This window comes from Pteropus medius, unplaced genomic scaffold, assembly GCF_902729225.1.
Source record: "Pteropus medius unplaced genomic scaffold, Ma_sr-lr_union100, whole genome shotgun sequence".
NCBI lineage: Eukaryota > Metazoa > Chordata > Mammalia > Chiroptera > Pteropodidae > Pteropus > Pteropus medius.
Genome location: NW_024342470.1, coordinates 3,588,058 through 3,606,559, shown reverse-complemented (window position 1 = coordinate 3,606,559; position 18,502 = coordinate 3,588,058). Strand labels below are relative to the sequence as shown.

The 18,502-nt window shown below is 47.4% G+C and overlaps 1 protein-coding gene and 1 pseudogene across 3 annotated transcripts in view; both read left to right on the top strand.

Moving 5' to 3' along the window:
• GALNT18 (polypeptide N-acetylgalactosaminyltransferase 18) overlaps positions 1-18,502 on the top strand; it is a 316,135-nt gene that overhangs the window by 76,862 nt on the left and 220,771 nt on the right. The gene's annotated exons all lie outside the window — the stretch shown is intronic.
• LOC120603270 (uncharacterized) lies at positions 14,597-14,715 on the top strand (annotated as a pseudogene).

Here is an 18,502-nt window from a genome sequence, read left to right as displayed (position 1 = left end):
TTCCATGTGCCCAAGGTTTTGATAATTTAGGTGATTCCCAATACAGGCCCCTTAAAAGAGTGTAGTCAGGGACAGCTGGAGAGAGAACACAGCTTGAAGGACAGTACAGTTGGGCCAACCCATGAATTACTGTGTGTGTTTGGACAGGAAGTGGGTGGGGGACTTGGAGTTCCTTGTGTAGAGTCCACCCTCCACATGGTGAAGGCCCTTCTTAGGATTTCATGTGATGACTCTGGGTGCTCCAGAAGCAGAAAGTGAGGGAATGGGCAGAAAAACACGTCTGAGCAAGTAGCCCCCAGGGAGCAGGGCACGGCACAGCATGGCAGACGGTCCCCAGGGTAGATGCAGAAGGAAGATGTGGGCCTGGCCAGAAATGCACTCACTGCACAGGCTGGGTGGGCCTGGGTCACTGAAATGGCAGAGAAAGTCTGGAACGTACCTGCCAGCAGGCAGCACCCTCACTTGTGAGGAGGAAGTCGCTGCATTCCAGTCAGGCAGGCGGACCTCACACAGGCTGTGGTGCTCAGAAGGCCTGCCCTAGCTGGGCATAGCTATTGGGCAGGATTCTACTCCCTGGGAAGAAGTGGCCTGAACCGCGGGCCCAGAACTGGGAACTGGAACCCAGGGGAACCAGAAGTCAACTCTAGGATACTGAAACCTGGTCCCGAGGGACAACGGAGACAGTACAGAAAAATAACAGGAGATTGCACCTAGAGCTTTTACTACGTGTCCTAAATCACATTATTTCAGACACTTTTCACAATGAAGAAAATATTATTATCACTGTATTACTGATGAGTAAACAGAAGCTCATTTAAGTTAACTGACTTGTCTAGAGCTGCTCAGGACAGAACCAGGAATCGCCAGATCTGCTCGCTCAGAATTTTATGCTGTTATCCAGGCACTAGAGTACTTAGGTCTCCAGTGGGCCAGGGGCCAGTGTCTGCCTCACCAATGGTTTTTCATACCTGTTCTTCTGTATCATATAAAAAGCACTGAGCTGTGGGCCAAGAGCCATGTAGATGCTCCATGGAACTTTACAAAGGACATGATGGTGTTCCTCGTCCCATCTCCTCAATTTAAAGATAAGGAAATGGAGGTTCAAAGAGGTTAACAACGTTGCCTGGGGTCACTCAGAAGATAGAGGCAGAGCCAGGACCCAGACCAGGTCTGTTGGCTTCTTGCTCCCACTGCCTCCAATGCATCGAACTATCCCCATCCTGAGCTGAAGAAGATATGGGCAGACTCATTATGTGCCAGGCTACATAAGGAACAGCAACAGCATCAACATTAAAGGCCACCAACATGTCTCATAGGACAGGTGGCAGGGGTAATTTGTGTCTGTAGTTGCATTTGTAAACACAGCATGAAGAACACATCAAGAGACTGGCAAAGATTGCACAGGTTCTGTTTGTCTGCTAATTAAACAAGGGAAATGCCAGTGGAAAAGAAGATGAATTAGAGAAAGATGGAAGTTTTCAAGTCATGCAGCATGCAGGAGGGGCGGCAATCCCATGTCTTGGACAGGGTGAGACCTACATCTCAGTGGGCTGGCGTGTTGGTGGCTTTGGCTTATCTGTCTGGCTGACTGGCTAAGCGCCTTGCGGACTACGCTGTGTCCTACTTACCTTCGCATCAACTGCACCCGGCACAGGGTCTGGCATAGAGCAAATATTCAGCAGATGTTTGTGGAGTGACTGACTGACTGAATGATTGAAAACCATTACTCAAAATAAGGGTAAGAGCAAATGACTGGTCAGTAGCTCTTCCTTCCTTTCATATTACACCTACTGGGGCCTCCAGGCCTCCAGGTTTGACCTGAAGAGGGCTCTGGGAGGTCCTATGGTTGTCCTCTGCCTCTTTGAACATTAGCCTTGGGAGCCATCCACTTGGTCATAGGGATCACCGGAGTTTGTTAGCTGTGTTGAAGGGCCTGGACCAACTGGCCATGATCAGAGGCCTAGATGCCAGAGTCAGGTTGCCCCAGTTTAAGTCTTTGTTTCATCACTTTGTGTGACCTTAGGCAAGCTGCTTGACCTCTCTAAGCCTCCATTTCCTTATCTGTAAAATAGCAGTAATAGCATGGGGAATGCTGAGGACTGAATGAGACAACGTATAGTTCTGGCTTCTAGTAAGGGCTCAGGCCGTGTTAGGTCTTTGTACTGTCATTCCTCAAGGGGCCAGAGGAGTAACCGATCCCTTCCTTCTCCCTCTGCCAGGTGGGCGGTGAGTGAGCAAGCCCTGGCTATGTGTCCACGCTGCCTTTGTTTAGGAACACAAAGGAGAGTGGGAGATAATGAGGCAGAGAGGAGAGGAATCTGTTAGAAATGGCGCTAGGAGAAAACAAGAAGATACACAGACGTGCATCGGGTCGAACCCACGGTTGGATAACAGTTCCATTTTGTTTCCTTCATCCGTAACTTAGTTATTGAAAGTGCAGGAGAAAAAGCCAGAATACGCTGCTCCAATTGTACAAATGAGGTTTATAAATATCTCTTGTGGCGAGCAGGCAGCTTGGAGAGATCAGAGTGCCCACAGTGAGTCCTGCCTTAGTGCCGTGGGGGCTTGGCTTTGCCATCTGGAGATGTTTCATGTGTCTGCCTCTGAGTGACTCACCTCACTTACAGTGGCTCCTCAGGGAGACCTGCATCCCTCAGCTTTGAGGATAAGGAGCACTGTGGCATCTGAACGGGCTTAGAAGACATTAGCGTCACTGGGTATAGCAAAGATGGCAGGATTTAGAACAGGAAAGACCTGAGATAGAGTCTTCCTCCATCACTTGCCAGCTGTGCGACTGTTGGCAAGTTCGCCAGGCTTCATTTTCTCTGTACAATGCAGGTAGTGATACATGACTGATAGGTTGCTGTGAGGATGGAGTTTGTTCTTGGGGGCAGTTCAGCAGACGTTCTTGCCAGCTTTGGCAAGATAAACAGGTATTTCTGAAGCCAGACAGTTGCAATATTTTCAGGGGTCTGGAGATTACTGAAAAGCTGGCTATTAGCAGGGATAGAGAGGGGACCAGGGTGACATGCTGTTCACTATGACGGGGCAGATTTGTGCAGGCCCAGCTTTGGCCCCTGAACAGACCCCAAACTTTGAGCCATCTGACCTTCCAAAGGATGTCTCATTGTTTTTATCATCATCATCATCACTATTATTATTAAACACCCTCATTGCCATCCACTTAGTTACCTGGCATTTCAGTTTCTATCAGTGACATATACTATCGACAGATGACCTGCTATTGAGTTCCTGCCCTGGCCTTGCTGAGAGGGTTGGCTGAGGGATGTTAGCAGTTTAGCTTTCCCGCTGCTCTGATCTCAAATACGCATCAGGCCAGTAGAAAGCCCTTGTTCTGTACCTTAAAAACACCCCCGGCTTTGACCGAGAACTGGTGTCGGGAAGCCTTCTGTGTTTTCTGTAGGACTGCAGCCACAGACAGCATCCATTGTGTTCTTCATGATGATCTGAGCTCAGGTCTTGAGCAGTGTGGCTCTCTTCATGACTGGTGAGCTATCTCTTTGAGTTTAAGCATACCATTGGATTTCCTTCTAAGCTTCAGTTCAGTTTATAAGCATTGATTGAGCACCTACCATGTGGTTATAATTGTGCTTCTGGTGAGAGAGCAAAGATACAGCACAGTGACTGGGAAGGACCAGGAGCCCGACTCACTTATGTGTGAATGCCTCTCCACTGTTCATTAGTTCGAATCGTGACCCAAAGCCTCTGCGCCCTGGTTTCCCACTTGTAAAATGAGACTGATTATCTACATGGTTTTTAGAATAGAGAAAATGCTTTATCACAGATGCTCAATAAATCATCTTTTCTTTCTGCTCCTCTCTCCTCTTGCCTCCGTTCCTGCTCCATACTTTCCCCCTCTCTCCCCTTCTTTCTTGGCCCTCAAGTAGTTTACCATTGAGTTTTGGGGCCGGGCAGAGACCTAGATTTAAACATTTCAAATGACATCAGGATGGGAGTAGCACAGAGAACTCTGAAAAACAGAGATGGTCGCCCAAAGATGGCTTCCTTCTGTCAGCTTTGGAAGTTTAGGGAAAAGTTGTGTCATGCGCATGTGTCAAGATGCACACATAGAGCTGAATGTGTTTATAGCCTCCTTGTACCCACACTCACACATGCATGTGCATTCATACTTACAGACACACACACGTCCATACCTATCAGACGGGACCTGGTGTGAAGCAGGACTTAACCCAGTGCTTCACATGAAGAGACTTTAACGAAGAGATAAGGACAGAATTAAGGATACAGGTAGGGCATGGTGAAGTTCCCAGAGACTCATATGGGAGGAAGCTCTGCTACACCTAGGTTTTGATGGGACAAAGGGAGAAATGATGTCACCAGAATAGGAAAGAGCCTGAGCCTTGGAAGCGATGCTGCCTGGAGGGAGTTATAGTCATGGGGTACATGGCTACTGCCCAAGATGTGGCCCTGGAGTATTGCAGGAGAGGAAGAAATCTGACCACTCTTGTCTGATGTGCTGATGCCTCCCGTTGACTGAGCCCTACCGAGGGAGGAGGTATGATGCCATGGACAGAAGCCTCCTTCCTGGGCATGGAGCCTCGCAGAGAAGGATGGAGAGTAGAATCTTGGGAGGTGTGCAAATGGAGAGTCAGCAGCAGGGATATGAATGCATTGATGTGTACTCATGCATGAGCGTGCACAGGCTGGCCAGAGTTTCTTCCTATAAGGCCCTTGGGTTGGGAGGCCCTTGGATAGTCAGGGCAGGGGTGGTGAAGATGGATTACTTCCAAGCCTCTCCCACATGTCCACAGTGCTGGGTGGGGCTCTCAGAGCCCCTTGGACCGAGTTTTCTCAAAAACCATATACTGCGATGCCACAGTTGATTTTGAGAAACCGTAATTGGTTTTCAGCCTTCCTGGTCTTTGCTGAAGACAGCTATGGGTTTACACATATTTGAGATAAATCCATGTGTAATGTTTTTCTCTTTCTGTGCTAGTGTTGTGCTTAAGAGGCCTGAGAAGAACAGTGAAGGCCTCAGACAAGGGGCCGTGTCTGGCCAGAGGCATAGGCCCAGCTGGGGGTGGACACAGGCATACCAGTGCTATCCTCAGTGAGTGGCTTGTCCCTGCTCTCACCTCCTCAAGGCCCCAGAGGCACTCTTGGGCTCTCTCTCACTTGGCCTCACCTCCCTGGCTCTGCCCGCTGCAACACCACTAGTCTTATCAGGGCTTTGTCAGGAACTAGGCACTGGTGGCTCCAGGCTGAGCTTCCAGCCAGCACCCAACAGATGGTAAGTCTGAAGTGTTGGTTGACAAGAGCTCCTGTGCTCTCCACTGGCTGGCACGGCTGACCATGGTGGCCTTGAGATATGACTATTGAGGGACCCCACAGGCAGTTTAATTCAGGTGGTGAGCGGCATAGAATAGTGATTGTGAGCTTGGTCTCAAATCTTGTTTCTTTGTGGCCTTGGAGGTCTCTGCAACAGTATGGTAAAGTGGCTGTCTCTCCTTTTTATCAGTAGGATGCCTGCAGCACACCTGTTTTGAGCAGGTTGGCTTCCAGAAAGGTTAACAGTCAAATGTACCCAGGATAACAAAGCTATTGAGACTTTTTCAGGAGCCTTTTTCAAATGAAAATGGCCCATTTTCGTGTTGAATATGTCTGCCCAGAGTGGTGTTGGATTTGGGTTCAGGTGACATTGCCGGATATTGCTGAGAGAGCCCATGCCTTGAAGGGCCCTGTCAGCAGCCCAGAGAAGAGAACGGCCTTCCTGTTTCCTGTGAAGGGAGGGCATTTGTCCACTTCATGTTAAAACGGCCTTAAGTTATTGAGTGTACATTAAAGGTGGCAGGAAGCTGGTTCCCCTCCTTGCCTATTTTAGGCCTGGAAGTTACTTTTCTCCAGTCTTCTCTCTGGTGGGCCTGGTTTTGCTGGGAGTGGCATTGCAAGCCTGTGCATGTGAATGAGTCTTTGCTGGGCAGGGGAGGATGAGGGCCTGGCTTACCAGCTCTGAAGAATGACAAAGGCCTTGGCTCCAAGAATAGCTGCTCATGTTGAATTTAGGTAGATCTGTGGTACCTCAGCCGTCTCTCGGCTGCTCGGCCCAAGATTCTTATGGTTCCAAGGACTGGACTCAGAAGAATTTCTGGAAGGTACAGGAATGTTTCTGTAGAGAATCCATATTGAGTATGAAAACCAAAGAGAGCTACATGTACACACTCATACGTAGGCATCCACCCGTATGCAGTCACACATACATACATACACACACAGTTAAGCACATAAAAACTTTCACATTTATACATACATACATACATACCTGTACACACCTGTATACAGATGTTCTCTCTCTCTTTCTCTGCGCACTCGCTCTCTCTCTCTTGTATGTGCAAGATTTATTTGTTCAGCACAAAGTGGGGACAAAGCTGATGACCCTGTGCCCTGGGTACCCAAACAGTTTGGGGACAGGAGGCATATATCCTGGAGCCAGAGATAACCTAGAGTGTGGGTAGAGCTGACCCCTTCCAGAGCAGCAGGCCTTTCAAGAAATCCCAGGCTTGCGTCACTCATTGGTTCATGAGTTGGAAGCATCTTCCACACATCAAATCACATCTCTTGATAAGCCCTTGCCTGTCTGCTTACCTCCCCCAAAGGGCCAATACCTGTGGACATTGAGACTGGACTGCCACACACTGGGTTTGCATAATATGATCAAATTCATCTTCTCTCCACTTGTGGCAGTTCTTCTGTCTTTAAAGGAGGTACTTTGCCAGAGAGGCAATGTAGTGCTGAGAACGCAGGCTCTTCAGTAAGATCAAATCACATTGCCTCTGGGCTAGCTGAGTGATGTGAATCAAAGCCCTGAGCCCTAGTTTTCTTATCTGTAAAGTGAGGATATTCTTTTAGGCCTGTTGCAAGGTTTAAATAAGTTATGAAAAGCCACCAGCAATATAACTGGGATACAGTAGATGCTCAATAAATGGGGAGCTCACTTCTCCTGTCTTTGTTTACATTCTCTTGGCGGAAGGGCACCAGATCCATTCAGACACAGGTGACTCTCCATGCAGCCTGTGCTGGCTCTGCCAGCTCTAATGACAAGGGGATAAGATTCTGGCCTACTCCTTCTTGACCTGGTGTATTAGGTTCTCCAGAAAGAGAATGAACAAGTTTGTGTGTGCATGTGTGTGTGTATTGTGGCTTATTGTGTGTGTGTGTGTGTGTATAAATTTGTATAAGGAATTGGCCCTATGATTACGGAGGCTGACAAGTTCCGAGGTCTGCAATCAGCAAGCTAGAAACCCAGGAGAGCCAATGATATAGTTCCAGTCTGAAAGCCGGCAGGTTTGAGACCCAACAATACTTCAGTCCCAGTCCATAGATAGGAAGAGACTGATGTCCCAGCTCAGCAGCTGGGCAGGAGGAGTTCCTTATAACTTGCAGGAGGGCCAGCCTTTTTGTTTTGTTCAGCCCTTCAACTGATTGGATGAGGGCCACACACATTGAGGGCCATCTGCTTTAATTCATATGTTAATCGCATCCAGAAACACCCTCATAGACACACCCAGAATCATGTTTTACCAAATACCTGGGCACTGCATGGCCAAGTCAAGTTGATACAGAAGTTACCATCACGACTGGTATTGGGTGACTTCATGCATCAATAGGTGTCCTGGTGCAGCATAGGGGCAGGCACCAGTCTTACGACCTCCTGGAGCTTTTGGTCATTGTACTACAGCAAAGGCTGTCTTCTGGAGTGGCAGAAAATGCAGTTTGGGTGGGACCATCAGCCATCCAGCCATGTGTATAACAAAGAGTCTTGGCCAAGAACCACACCAGCCCTGTGGGCCTCTCTTGATGGCAGAAACATTAAGGCTTTGCCCATCAACTTTAGAAATGACTCTCATTATCTATCTTCCACGTTATCTTTGAAACCCCCATACCTTTCCTCCCCCACGTCCTATTTGCATTCAAGTCCTGCCAGGTCCTTCCTTTTTAATATTTCCTTCTCAGACCCATTACTTTTCCTACCCACTGCCATCACCCAGGTACTAGCTACTATCACCTCTTGCTACTTTCCTGTGTCTTCCTCCCCAGTGGTTTTCTTGTCCTCAGGCCTGCCCCCACAGAACCTGTCATCCACATTCTTGCCAGAGGAAATTCTAAGAGATCCAACCACATCATTCCCTGATTAAATCCCTTATCGGCTTCTCGCTGCCTTGTAGAGTTTGCAAGCTGATGCCATAAGGACCAAATCAGCTCACATCTAAAAACAAAAAGAATTTGAATGCCTTTGAAGTGTGTGTGCCTTCCAGTTTGCCACAGTCCTCACCACTCCTTATTGTCTTACACCATCCCACTTCATTCCTCTGTTACTTGTCCAGTCTTTGACGTCAGAGTCCCAAACTCTTCAGCATCACATTTGAGTTCCTTCACAATTTGATTTTGGCTAACCTTCCCAGATTGATTTTTAGGCATTTCTACCTAAGTATCATGTGCTCTAGTTGTACCTTTCTCCAAACAGTATTCTTCCTCATTTTCATGCCTTTATCCAGGCCGTTCAGTTTGCTTGGATAGCCTTCTCCTAGAACCTCCAGCTAGTTCCTAATTATCCCATAGGGCTTTATGCACATGCCACCTACTCTCTATTCTCTCCATAACATTCTCTAAGTCTCACTTTCCTCTTCCGTAGCAAGAAGTAATCATAGGACCTGCCTCATGGGGTTGTCATGAGGATTAAATGAGAGAACCCATGCAAAATGCATAGCAGTGTCTGGAATATAGGAAGTGCCCAGTAAATATCCAGCCATCTGCCTTCCTGGTATCTAGAGGTGTTAATGGTTTTGGCAGTGGCAATGATAGGGACTCTGACATCTGTCTTTGGCCAGGGTGCCTGCATTTGACAGGCTCTACTCACAGTTAAAGCAAATAGAGTTATTGGTGTCCATCAGGCAGTAAAGAGGAAACAGCCCACTGCAGACGCCTGGCTTGATGCGGTGGTGAAAGATTAGGGGGAGGGATTCGTTGTGCCCAAAAAGCTCTGTTTGAGAAAGCGGAACAGAGAAAATGATATTTGATTTTATAGATACTTCTAGACTTAAAGTTTAATAATATGTATGTGTATATGTTTACTCTTAAAGGCATTTAAATATTTCATGGGCCATTACTCATGGCCTGGCACTCTCACTGGTGAACTGTGGTGGCAGAGGCAGTACTTTGTGGCATCTGTTTACAGTTCTGTTGAATGAAGCTCATGTGGACATTTATTTAGGAAAAAAGTAAATGTCCAATGTGATTCCTATGTTAATTGCAGAATCACATAGGAATAATAATTATTGTTTCTGTTTGGTACTGGAATGAGTTGGCTATATCACACTAGAGAGTTGCAAGGCAAACAAATTATCTGCAGGCATAAAAAGAAACCTCTCAACCCAGCAGCAGACCCGATAGATGACATTTAATCTAAAAATGCCTCAGTGAAATACAGGTTTTGTGCTAAGTTTTCTTTTTCCTTATGCAGAGAAAAGTCATAGCGGAAACAGAAACAGATGCTTTTTGGCTCCATCCTTAGACCAGGGTTAAGGCATCTCCAAGATAATTAAGACTTTGGAAGGATACTAATGCAAGGAGTACAGCTGTAGACTGAAACATTCTTGGCTGCGAATACTAAGGTCATGGCAATCTGATGCCAAGACTTGAGAAATCCATTTCTAAAAGGGGAAGTATAATCCCTGTGTTGAACCCCATGCCGGAGGAAGTGTCTACATCAAATGAGAATTGCTATACTGCAGGTGAAACACTGTTGCAGACGTTGAATAAGCTAGCCAGCTTAGAGTGAGGTATGTCATAGACTGTGTTGCTGTTCAGTGGGATGTGGTGCTCCTGGGGGGAGGGTTATACTTCCCACTGCCCCTGGACACTGGGCTTAGCTGTGTGACCTATTTTAGCCAAGAGAATGTGAGTACAGGTGACATGTGTCACATCCAGGTGGAGGCTTTAAGAGCCAATGTGTACTTCAGTTTGTTCTCTTTCTTCTCTGCCACGAACATAGCATTAACGATACAGGTGCTCCATCCGTCTGGATTCTAGTATTAGAATGACAGTGATGACACAGGAACAGGTCTCCTGGTTGATCCTTGATGGATATGTAGCATAAGCAAGAAGTAAACCTTTGTCGTGTAAGCCACTTGATATTTGAGTATTTTGTTACTGCAGTATAACCCAAATCTATCCTGATGAATACACTATATTTTTAAAAGGAAGAACAATATGGCAATAATTACTTCTGTGAATAACTAGATATGATTTTTGTAGCAGAAGAAGAGTGAGGGAAAGAAGTACCCATGAATGCCGAAAATGGACCAAAAGTTGAGTTTGTAAAGGAACATCAAGGAACCTAGGAGTCCACTTTTAAGAGTCTGCAAATTAATCACAAAGTCATACTATACACTGTCACACAGGTGCTCCCTCACCCACGGAAATGGTCAGTTCATAACCAATCCCATGGATTGTGGGAAAACGCTACATAGAGAAGCCACCATGTTTTGGCTTCCCATCCTTCACCATATCTAATTGCTTGCTCTTCCCTGATTAAATTTTGCCTTGATGGTTTTGTACAGACTTGATACCCTATCTAGAATGCCATTGTTCTCGTCCCCTCTGCCAGCATCCTGTCAGCACTGCCTCCAACGCTTTCCCAAATCCTTCCCCTGTTCCAGGTAGATGGGAATGTTTTTCATATTTTCCAGTTACCAACTGGACATCTCCATCAGTTTGTCCTAGAGACACCTCACATGTGATATGTTCAACAACAGATTATCAGCTTTTCCTAAGCCTTTTCCTCTTTCCGCTTTCCTCATACCTGTGAATGACTCAACCACACATTTAGTGATCACATCTATAACATAACATTTTGTGCTGTCTCTCATCCTCTCCTGTCTTCTCTCTCAACCAAACAAGTCTTATTGAGATGTTTTGTGAACTTTCTGATTCTCATTTTATTCCGGACCTTAATATCTGACACTGGTTTTAATCTAACAACCTCATTCACTGTGCTCTCTGCTTCTCATCATCCTCTGCTCTACGACTTCTAGGGTGATATTTCTAAAATACAGATCTATTGGAAACTTTGGTCCTTCTGTTGTCTTGAGTATTAGGTTGAAACCTGATGGCATGGCATTCTGGGCCATTTGAAATCTGCTTCCATTTGCTTGTTTTTCCCACCACTCCTCTTTACTTGCCTATTGTCTAACACGGGGTCCCCAACTTCCAGGCTGCAGGCCAGTACTGGTCCATGGTCTGTCAGGAACTGGGCCACACAGCAAGAGGTGAGCGGCGGACTAGCTAGTGAAACTTCATCTGCATTTGCAGCCGCTCCCCAGCACTAGCATCACTGCCTCAGCTCCACCTCAGATCAGCAGGCATTAGATTCTCATAGGAGCACCGGTCCCTGCTGCCAAAAAGGTTGGGGACCTCTGGGCTAGCAACACCAGAATGTATTCTTGTGTGTACACTTTTATTTTTCTTGTACCTCTCTGAATTTGCATACTATTTCCTCTGCATAGCAGTCTCTTTTCTCTCCTCTTCGACCTTCTCTGATAACACTGGACTTAACCTTCAAGATCCAGTTCAAGTTTCACATCCTCTGAAAAGCCTTCCTAGAAACTCCAGGCAGAATCTCTGTCCCCTTTCCTAGTGTTTGTGCCTCTCTTGAAACGTTTCCACTCTCTGTGCCACCTATGACTTGAGAGTGTCACAGGTAAGTGTCAGGAAGGCAGAGACTGGATCCTATTTGTTTATGTATTCCTTTTGTTTGGTAGACAATGGCTTGGAATGGTTCTCAATATATATTTATTAGACAGGAGACTGTGTGAACCAGTTATGGTTGCAACAGAGCTTTGCTAGGTGCTGTTCCATGCATCTTCCCATTTGGAGGCTCGGGACATGCCATTTTCCTGGAAGAGAAAAAAAAAGCAAGATTCTTCTGTGCAGTGCCTCCTAAAGCTTCTGCTAGGGCATAGTTTATACCATACCCCATCGGTCAAAGCAAGTTACATGCAATGTCAATGGAGAAGTATTCTCCCATAGGATGAAAGGTTACTGTAAAACAATGGAAATGAATAAAAATGTACAGGATTTTTACTGAGAAGAGGCAGCTAATAAATAGAGATTATAATACACTCTACTACAATGTGCTTGTAAAATTAAATGGACACATGCCACTGAAAAGAACCTTAAAGATCTTTTTGTCTAGTTTCCTCATTGTTGGACATTTGCTATTTTGGACCACCCAGCATCTGGCCCACTTCTTATATTTGGGGAATTTCCTACTTTTAAGTCTTATTGGGAGCAGAGACTGATTGGAAAAACCTCCTACTAGAGAAGTGATTTCCCAGCCTCCCTTGAATTTAGGCCTGGGTCTGTGGCTCGGTCGGCCTGTATCAGTCAGATGTTTCTTCTCAGACTTCGAGTCAAGAGCACTAGCTGAGGTGCCAGGAGCCTTGAGGTTTTGGGGCCCTAGTGGCTGCACCGTGGATAGAGTGCCTAGTGTCGGTGCTGGAGGATGGTCCTCTTCTGAAGCAAGACTCAGTGTGACACAGCTGAGAGCCTGGTTCGCTAGCTCTCCTGGCAATTCCATGAGCTGCCCAATCTCCTTTGATTAATTGTTTCTGTTTATGTCAGCCAGCACTGTTGCAGTTACTTGTGTCTGTGCATCCTGGTTCATCAACCAGCTTTCCCAAGGAGCAATGTATAAGGTTGTTAAGAGGGTCAGCTTTGAAACCAGACTTCTGGGTTTGAAGACCTCCAGCTTCCTGCTACCTCTGTGATTAAGGCAAGTTACTTAACATCTATGAGCCTCAATTTCCTCACCTGTAAAATGGGGATGATAATAAGACCTACCCCACAAGGTTGTGGGAGTAAAGGAGATAATACACATGGAAGAGGTCCAAGACCGATTAAGATTATTGATATTCATGAGAAGGCTAAATGACATTCTCTAGTTCATAAAGTATGCTAGCACAAAACTGTGCAAAAGCAGATCTCCTGGCTCTAGAAGTGGTGCTTGTGGACATTCACTTGGATGGAATTTATCTGATGAGCGTAATGAAAGGGTTCATAGAAGAAAAGGCACATAAAGTGCTACTCTCTTGAAAAGTGGTACTAAGGAGAACTTCTGTCTGAAATGTTTGTGGGTGGCACTGAGTTCCAGCTCTTACCACACTCTCTTTTGCCTAATCTGAGGATAAAGAATGAAATTCAGGACTTGACAGCTCCATGGGAATTTCAGCATGAGTGTGGGGAGGCTGTGGAACTCAGCTTTGGGTAGGAAGTGAGTCTATTCCATGCTGTCTGCACGGCACATGCATGCTCCAGGATTCTTAAACATGGGTGCAGATGGCATACTGCTGGCTACATGCCAATGGCCAAGTGCCCTCGTCAGTAAAGAAAGAGCCATCACCCTGAGACTGTTAGTGACCTGGGGTTCCATGGATGCAGTGGGTTATCTGTTTTGTTTTTGTTTTTCAACATCTAGGGAAAAAATGCAGTCACAGTGGCTCGTATCAGGATTCTAGCATGTTCCAAGCTTTCCTGTAGCGATCTTGAGGAGATTAGTGTATGGTACGGATCAATTGGAAAGTCTTCTATTTGCTTTTTGAGCCTAGCAGTGGTCGGACATCTGGGGCAGGGCTGTGGACATGCCTCTTATCTGTGCCATGCACTGGGATCTGGGGTCAAGAACAACTGCAAAAATTTAGGGGAGACTCTCATCTCCATTTCCCCTTTGGTGGGAGGACCCTCCAGCCTGGCTCCATCCTTGTCCTCATCCATGTGCCCTTATTGGCCCCTGGAAGTTGTATTGGAAGAATGGCAGGGATGCAGGTCAGCTGTGAGGGCTTCAGGGAAGGGCAGCCCTCTCTTGGCAGTGCAGCAGTGAGCATAAAGTTTGCAGGACAGGGATGATGTATGTCTGATCTGGTGATTATCCTCTGGAATGAAGACAAGCTGAGGTGGGAGAGGAGCACCTCAGAGGGAGGATTCCTGTGAGATAGGAAGCCTGGGCCTCCCTTCTCACATCAGGGATTGAGCAGCATCTCTCCCCAGCAGTAGCTTATGTGGCTCTAAGGTTTTCCCTACTTTTAAACCACCTGTGTCCCTACTTTTTGGTTCTTGTCTTTTCTGGGACCTTAAGAAAGTATTCTTGATGGTGGTGTCTCGGGCCAGCCGGTCCTGGGCCTCCTATAACAGGGTTTATGGTGCAGGAGGGATATCAATACTGCAGAGGCAGGTGCAGCCGCCTGGGTGGCTCTGGCTGCCCTGGGATCCCATGGAAAAATATCTGGGCCTCCCTGGCCAAGGTGGTGCTGGTTGGTCCTCCCAGAGGGCTTGTCTGAGCCAGTTCAGTTCCCTCCGTTTAAGCTGCTGTCAGAAGCCGCTGTAATTGTAGTATAGATTATGTTTAGGAGGAAGGTGGCTTTGAATAATTCTTTGGATTCTGTCCACTGGAACCTTTTCTGGCATTTTCTAATTGTGAATTATGCCTGGACAGTTCAGGGGTAAAGTAGGAGCTCACGAAAGTAGCTGCTCATCTGAGATGCAATCGGAAATCCTCTTGGTTGTCTACGGCCATGCCACCCTGAACGGGTCTGATCTCGTCTGATCTTGGAAACTAAGCAGGGTCGGGCCTAGTTAGTACTTGTATGGGAGACCACTTAGGAAGACCAGGTGCTGTAGGCATAAAAGAAAAAAAAAGAAATCCCCTTGGCCTGTCAGAGCATCTCTTTTGCCTTCCTGGTGAGGTCTGTAGAGTCCCTGAGAACTGGATGGCAAGTTAGCCTGAAGGCAGTGAGGGAGCCATGGATGTGGACCAAAGAGCCAGGGGATGAAGAGTGAGTCCAACCAGTGGCCTGAGGGTAGACTGAGGCTACCAAATGGACCTGGATATGAAAGTTGTCAGAGCTCAGGACAGACTTTCTCTCCAAGTTTCCATATTTCTTGTAATTTTTAAATATTTGCTCGTTTGTTATCCCTGTTAGTATCCGAACAGTCGTGATCTTTAAGGCTCTTAGAGAACTTCTAGCTCAGTAGTGGAGGTGTCAGCCCGCGTGGGACCCATTATGGGGCACAAAAGTGAGCCAGCGGGGCAGTGGGCCTTGTGTTTAGGGTAAGGGGTTATGGGATTCTTGAAGCCTCCAGAGCCTTGTCCTGGTAGCCAGGACACAAGGCCATGGAGAGCCCTCCTTGGCTGTGGACAGGCAGCCAGCCTCTGACTTACTTTCTGTGTGGATGCCTGATATGCTTCCCAGATCCACTCCTGGAACAATGGGCTGGTTTCCTCATGTGCTGGGATCCCGCTGGTGGAAAGCCCCCGCTGCTTCGGGGGTGCTGCGGCTGAGAGGGCTGCCTTGGCCCAGTCACGGCTCCTCCCTGGGCTGTCCTACATGAAATGACTGCCAATGTGGTGCACCTTTGCCCCAACTCATGACCGCTCTGTGAGGTCACCCCATATCTAAAACTCCCCTCACGGTCAGCTCAGGCTTCCATTGGGACTGCATCGCAGCCTGGCTTGTTCTTCTGCCCAGCCCTGCTTCCCTCTCCTCCACCTACGGATCTTGAGGGCTCTTGCTCACGACCCTCCTGCACACACATCTCCATCTCAGGATTTGCCTCCTGGGACCTAACCTGAGACTTCTCCTTTCAAGCCAAAGAGGCCCTGGGGTCATCTGTGAGACTGTTCAGGTTTTCTGACTGGTGGCAAAAGAGTAGCAAAGAGGTCTTTTCAGGGTTGCCTTAAATGTCTGGTCAGAGAGGGATGGGCCGTTGATCTAGGTTGCCTTGGTGGCTGGCTGGCAGGGGTGGGAGGGGATATACTCCCACTAGCTTAGCAGCTAAGAGAACAAACCTAGATGCCAGATTGCCTCAGTTTGAATCTTGCTCTTCCATTCGCTCCTCGTGTGATCTGAAGCAGGTTATTTAACCCCTCTGTGCCTCAGTTTTTTCATCAGGAAAATGAAGAAGATAATTATATCTCCCTCATAGCGTTCTAGTGAGGATTAAATGGAAGAATCTTTGTAAAGGCTTTAGAGCAAACAATGCCTGCAGGTCATGTCGTAAGCACTATAGGAGTAAAATATGACCCAAGAACACAATCCCAGGGGCTCTTTCCAGGGGGCCCACCACGTGGAGAGGAAGGACAGGACGGTGTGCTTCTCGATCCTTATTGCACCTTGCTCTTGGATGTCTTTTTTTGGCAGCTCTTGTCTAGTACTTGCCTGGCAGACCTGTCCCATGTTATCTCCTTGGATATAAAGCCTACTGCTGGCAGGTACTGGGGACGGTAGCTGGACCACTTACAAAGTGGGCAGAGACCATCTTACCCACAAACTCTAGATGCTTTTAGGAAGGAGAGCAGAGGTGAGTGGGTCCCCAGGCTCTAGATGGTCCCAGGGAGACTGAGTCTCCAGATTTTCTTGATTGTACTTTAATAGATGGGTTACTGTTCCTCCTTCCTGTGGTTTCTCCTACGGACAGGGAGGGATGCGATGGAGGCACATGGAAATGGGCGAATGAATGGAATGTGGTGAGACCAACCGTGAGAGGTCTCCCAAGGGGAAGATGGGGAATGAAAAGAAGATGCAGATCAGGCTTGGCCCATACAGCCCTCTGTGTGAATCAGAGAATGATTTTCTGGCCTGAGAGAGTCCCCTTCGTCCCTCTACATGTAATCTCCACCTTTCTTGCTGCTGCTCTAGGTCTCAGGAGGCTGAACTCTGTGGGCTGTATCAAACAGGCTTCTGTGCTCCTGACTCCCGGGTGGGTGTGGCCAGTGGGCAGCACCAGTGTACCTGAGGGTGAGAAGCTGGGCGTTTCCTCTCCAAGCCTCCACCTGGCAGGGCCTCTTTTGGCAGTGGCTATGTTCGTCCCCTCACGCCACAGTCGCATCTCCTACTGCTTCCTACAAGGACTCTTTCTCCTAACCCATCAATTTCAAGGTGGTAAAACTCCCCTTCATGCTAGCCCAGCTTCTATCGCTGTTGACTTCCTTCAGCCCCACTCACCTTTATAAATAGTTCCTTGTTAAACTTTCTCGGCTAGTTTCCTGCTGGGGCCCTGACTGGTACACACCCCTCTGGGCTGACTCAGCCCTATAGGCCCTTGGCTTGGCGAGGTCTTCCCAAGATTCTGGTCTGGATTGCAGCCTCCTCTCCATACCCAGGTGCCCACATGCAGGGTACAATCTGCACAGTTGTGTGCGGCGGCACTGGGCAGGAACCTCTTTGTTCTCTGTGTGGAGCATCCTCTTCATTGCCAGTAGCAGAAGATCTGAGTTTGGCTTCATCAGGGAAGCTAGCAGGATCTTTCAGCTGCTACGTCAATGTCCTTAGAGAGGGAATGGGACAGAAGAAGCCTAGCAATGCTGGTATAGCCAAAGCCAGGCTAGCGGGCACTAGGATGTTCTGAGGGACATGGGCCTGGGACCTCTTCCGGTTTTCCTAGTCTGTGTTTAGATAGCCGATGGGTCCAGGGCTCTTTCTCTGTCCTGAATGACTCACACTCAGCTCTTGGGCAATTGATCTACTGGATATGCTTATTTCTCAAACTGGAATCCTTTTCTATTGAAAAACCAAAGACCACAGTGCCCCTAAATCAGTCTTATTCTCTGTTTCTGTGTTTGAAAGAAGTTGCTTCTCTGTGTCCTCAGCTTTGTGGGAAGACCAAGAGCTGTTCTCCATGTTTCAGTTTGGATACCAGGATCTAGTTTATTCTGGGCTTTAGCCTCAGGATTTTTGAGTGGAAAACCAACCTTGTAATCAAGACACCCAAAGACACGTTGTCTCTATTAGGAAGGATTCAGGACAGTAGAAAACCCTGGAAATCCCAGATCCAATTAATAATTCCATAAGACAGTTCATTAGAATGCACAAGTACCTAACTAAACAAAACCATAATTGAAGCTGTCAGAAGTGCTCCACGGTTGTGTTAGCATTTTCTCATTCACACATCATTTCCTCTACAATTTAGTTAGATAACAAACATTACTTATCCCGTCATTGGCTTTTTCAGCCATGAAATGCAATTGGCGTCTGTACTGGGCAGAGGTGGAGAAAGAGCTCCTGACTGGTTGTTGAGAGGGGTTCCAGCTTGGGGATAGGCAGGGCCTTATACAACCAAGCCCAGAGTTAACCTGGAGCCTGGCGTCATGTTGGAGGATGACACCCTTGGGGATTGCTAGAGGAAGACAGCCCTTCAGAGCAGAGTCATTTAACCAGGCCAGAGTAGGCACAGGGCATGGACAAACCTGCTTCTTCCAAGATGCCTTGAACCCTACCATTATTGCATCACCCCTTTAGCTGAAGCTGGTAGTAATGGGAAAATGCAGTTTCTTTTTCTTAGGAAGCTCCTTTTGGAGCGTAATCAGTGTTCTCACCCTGGTTAGAATAGAGTCAAGCATTCTTCTGAGTAGGTTGTGAAGCTCAAGGGCTGAGAGCAGGAATCACAGGATGAGAAGAGGGGACTCCGGACG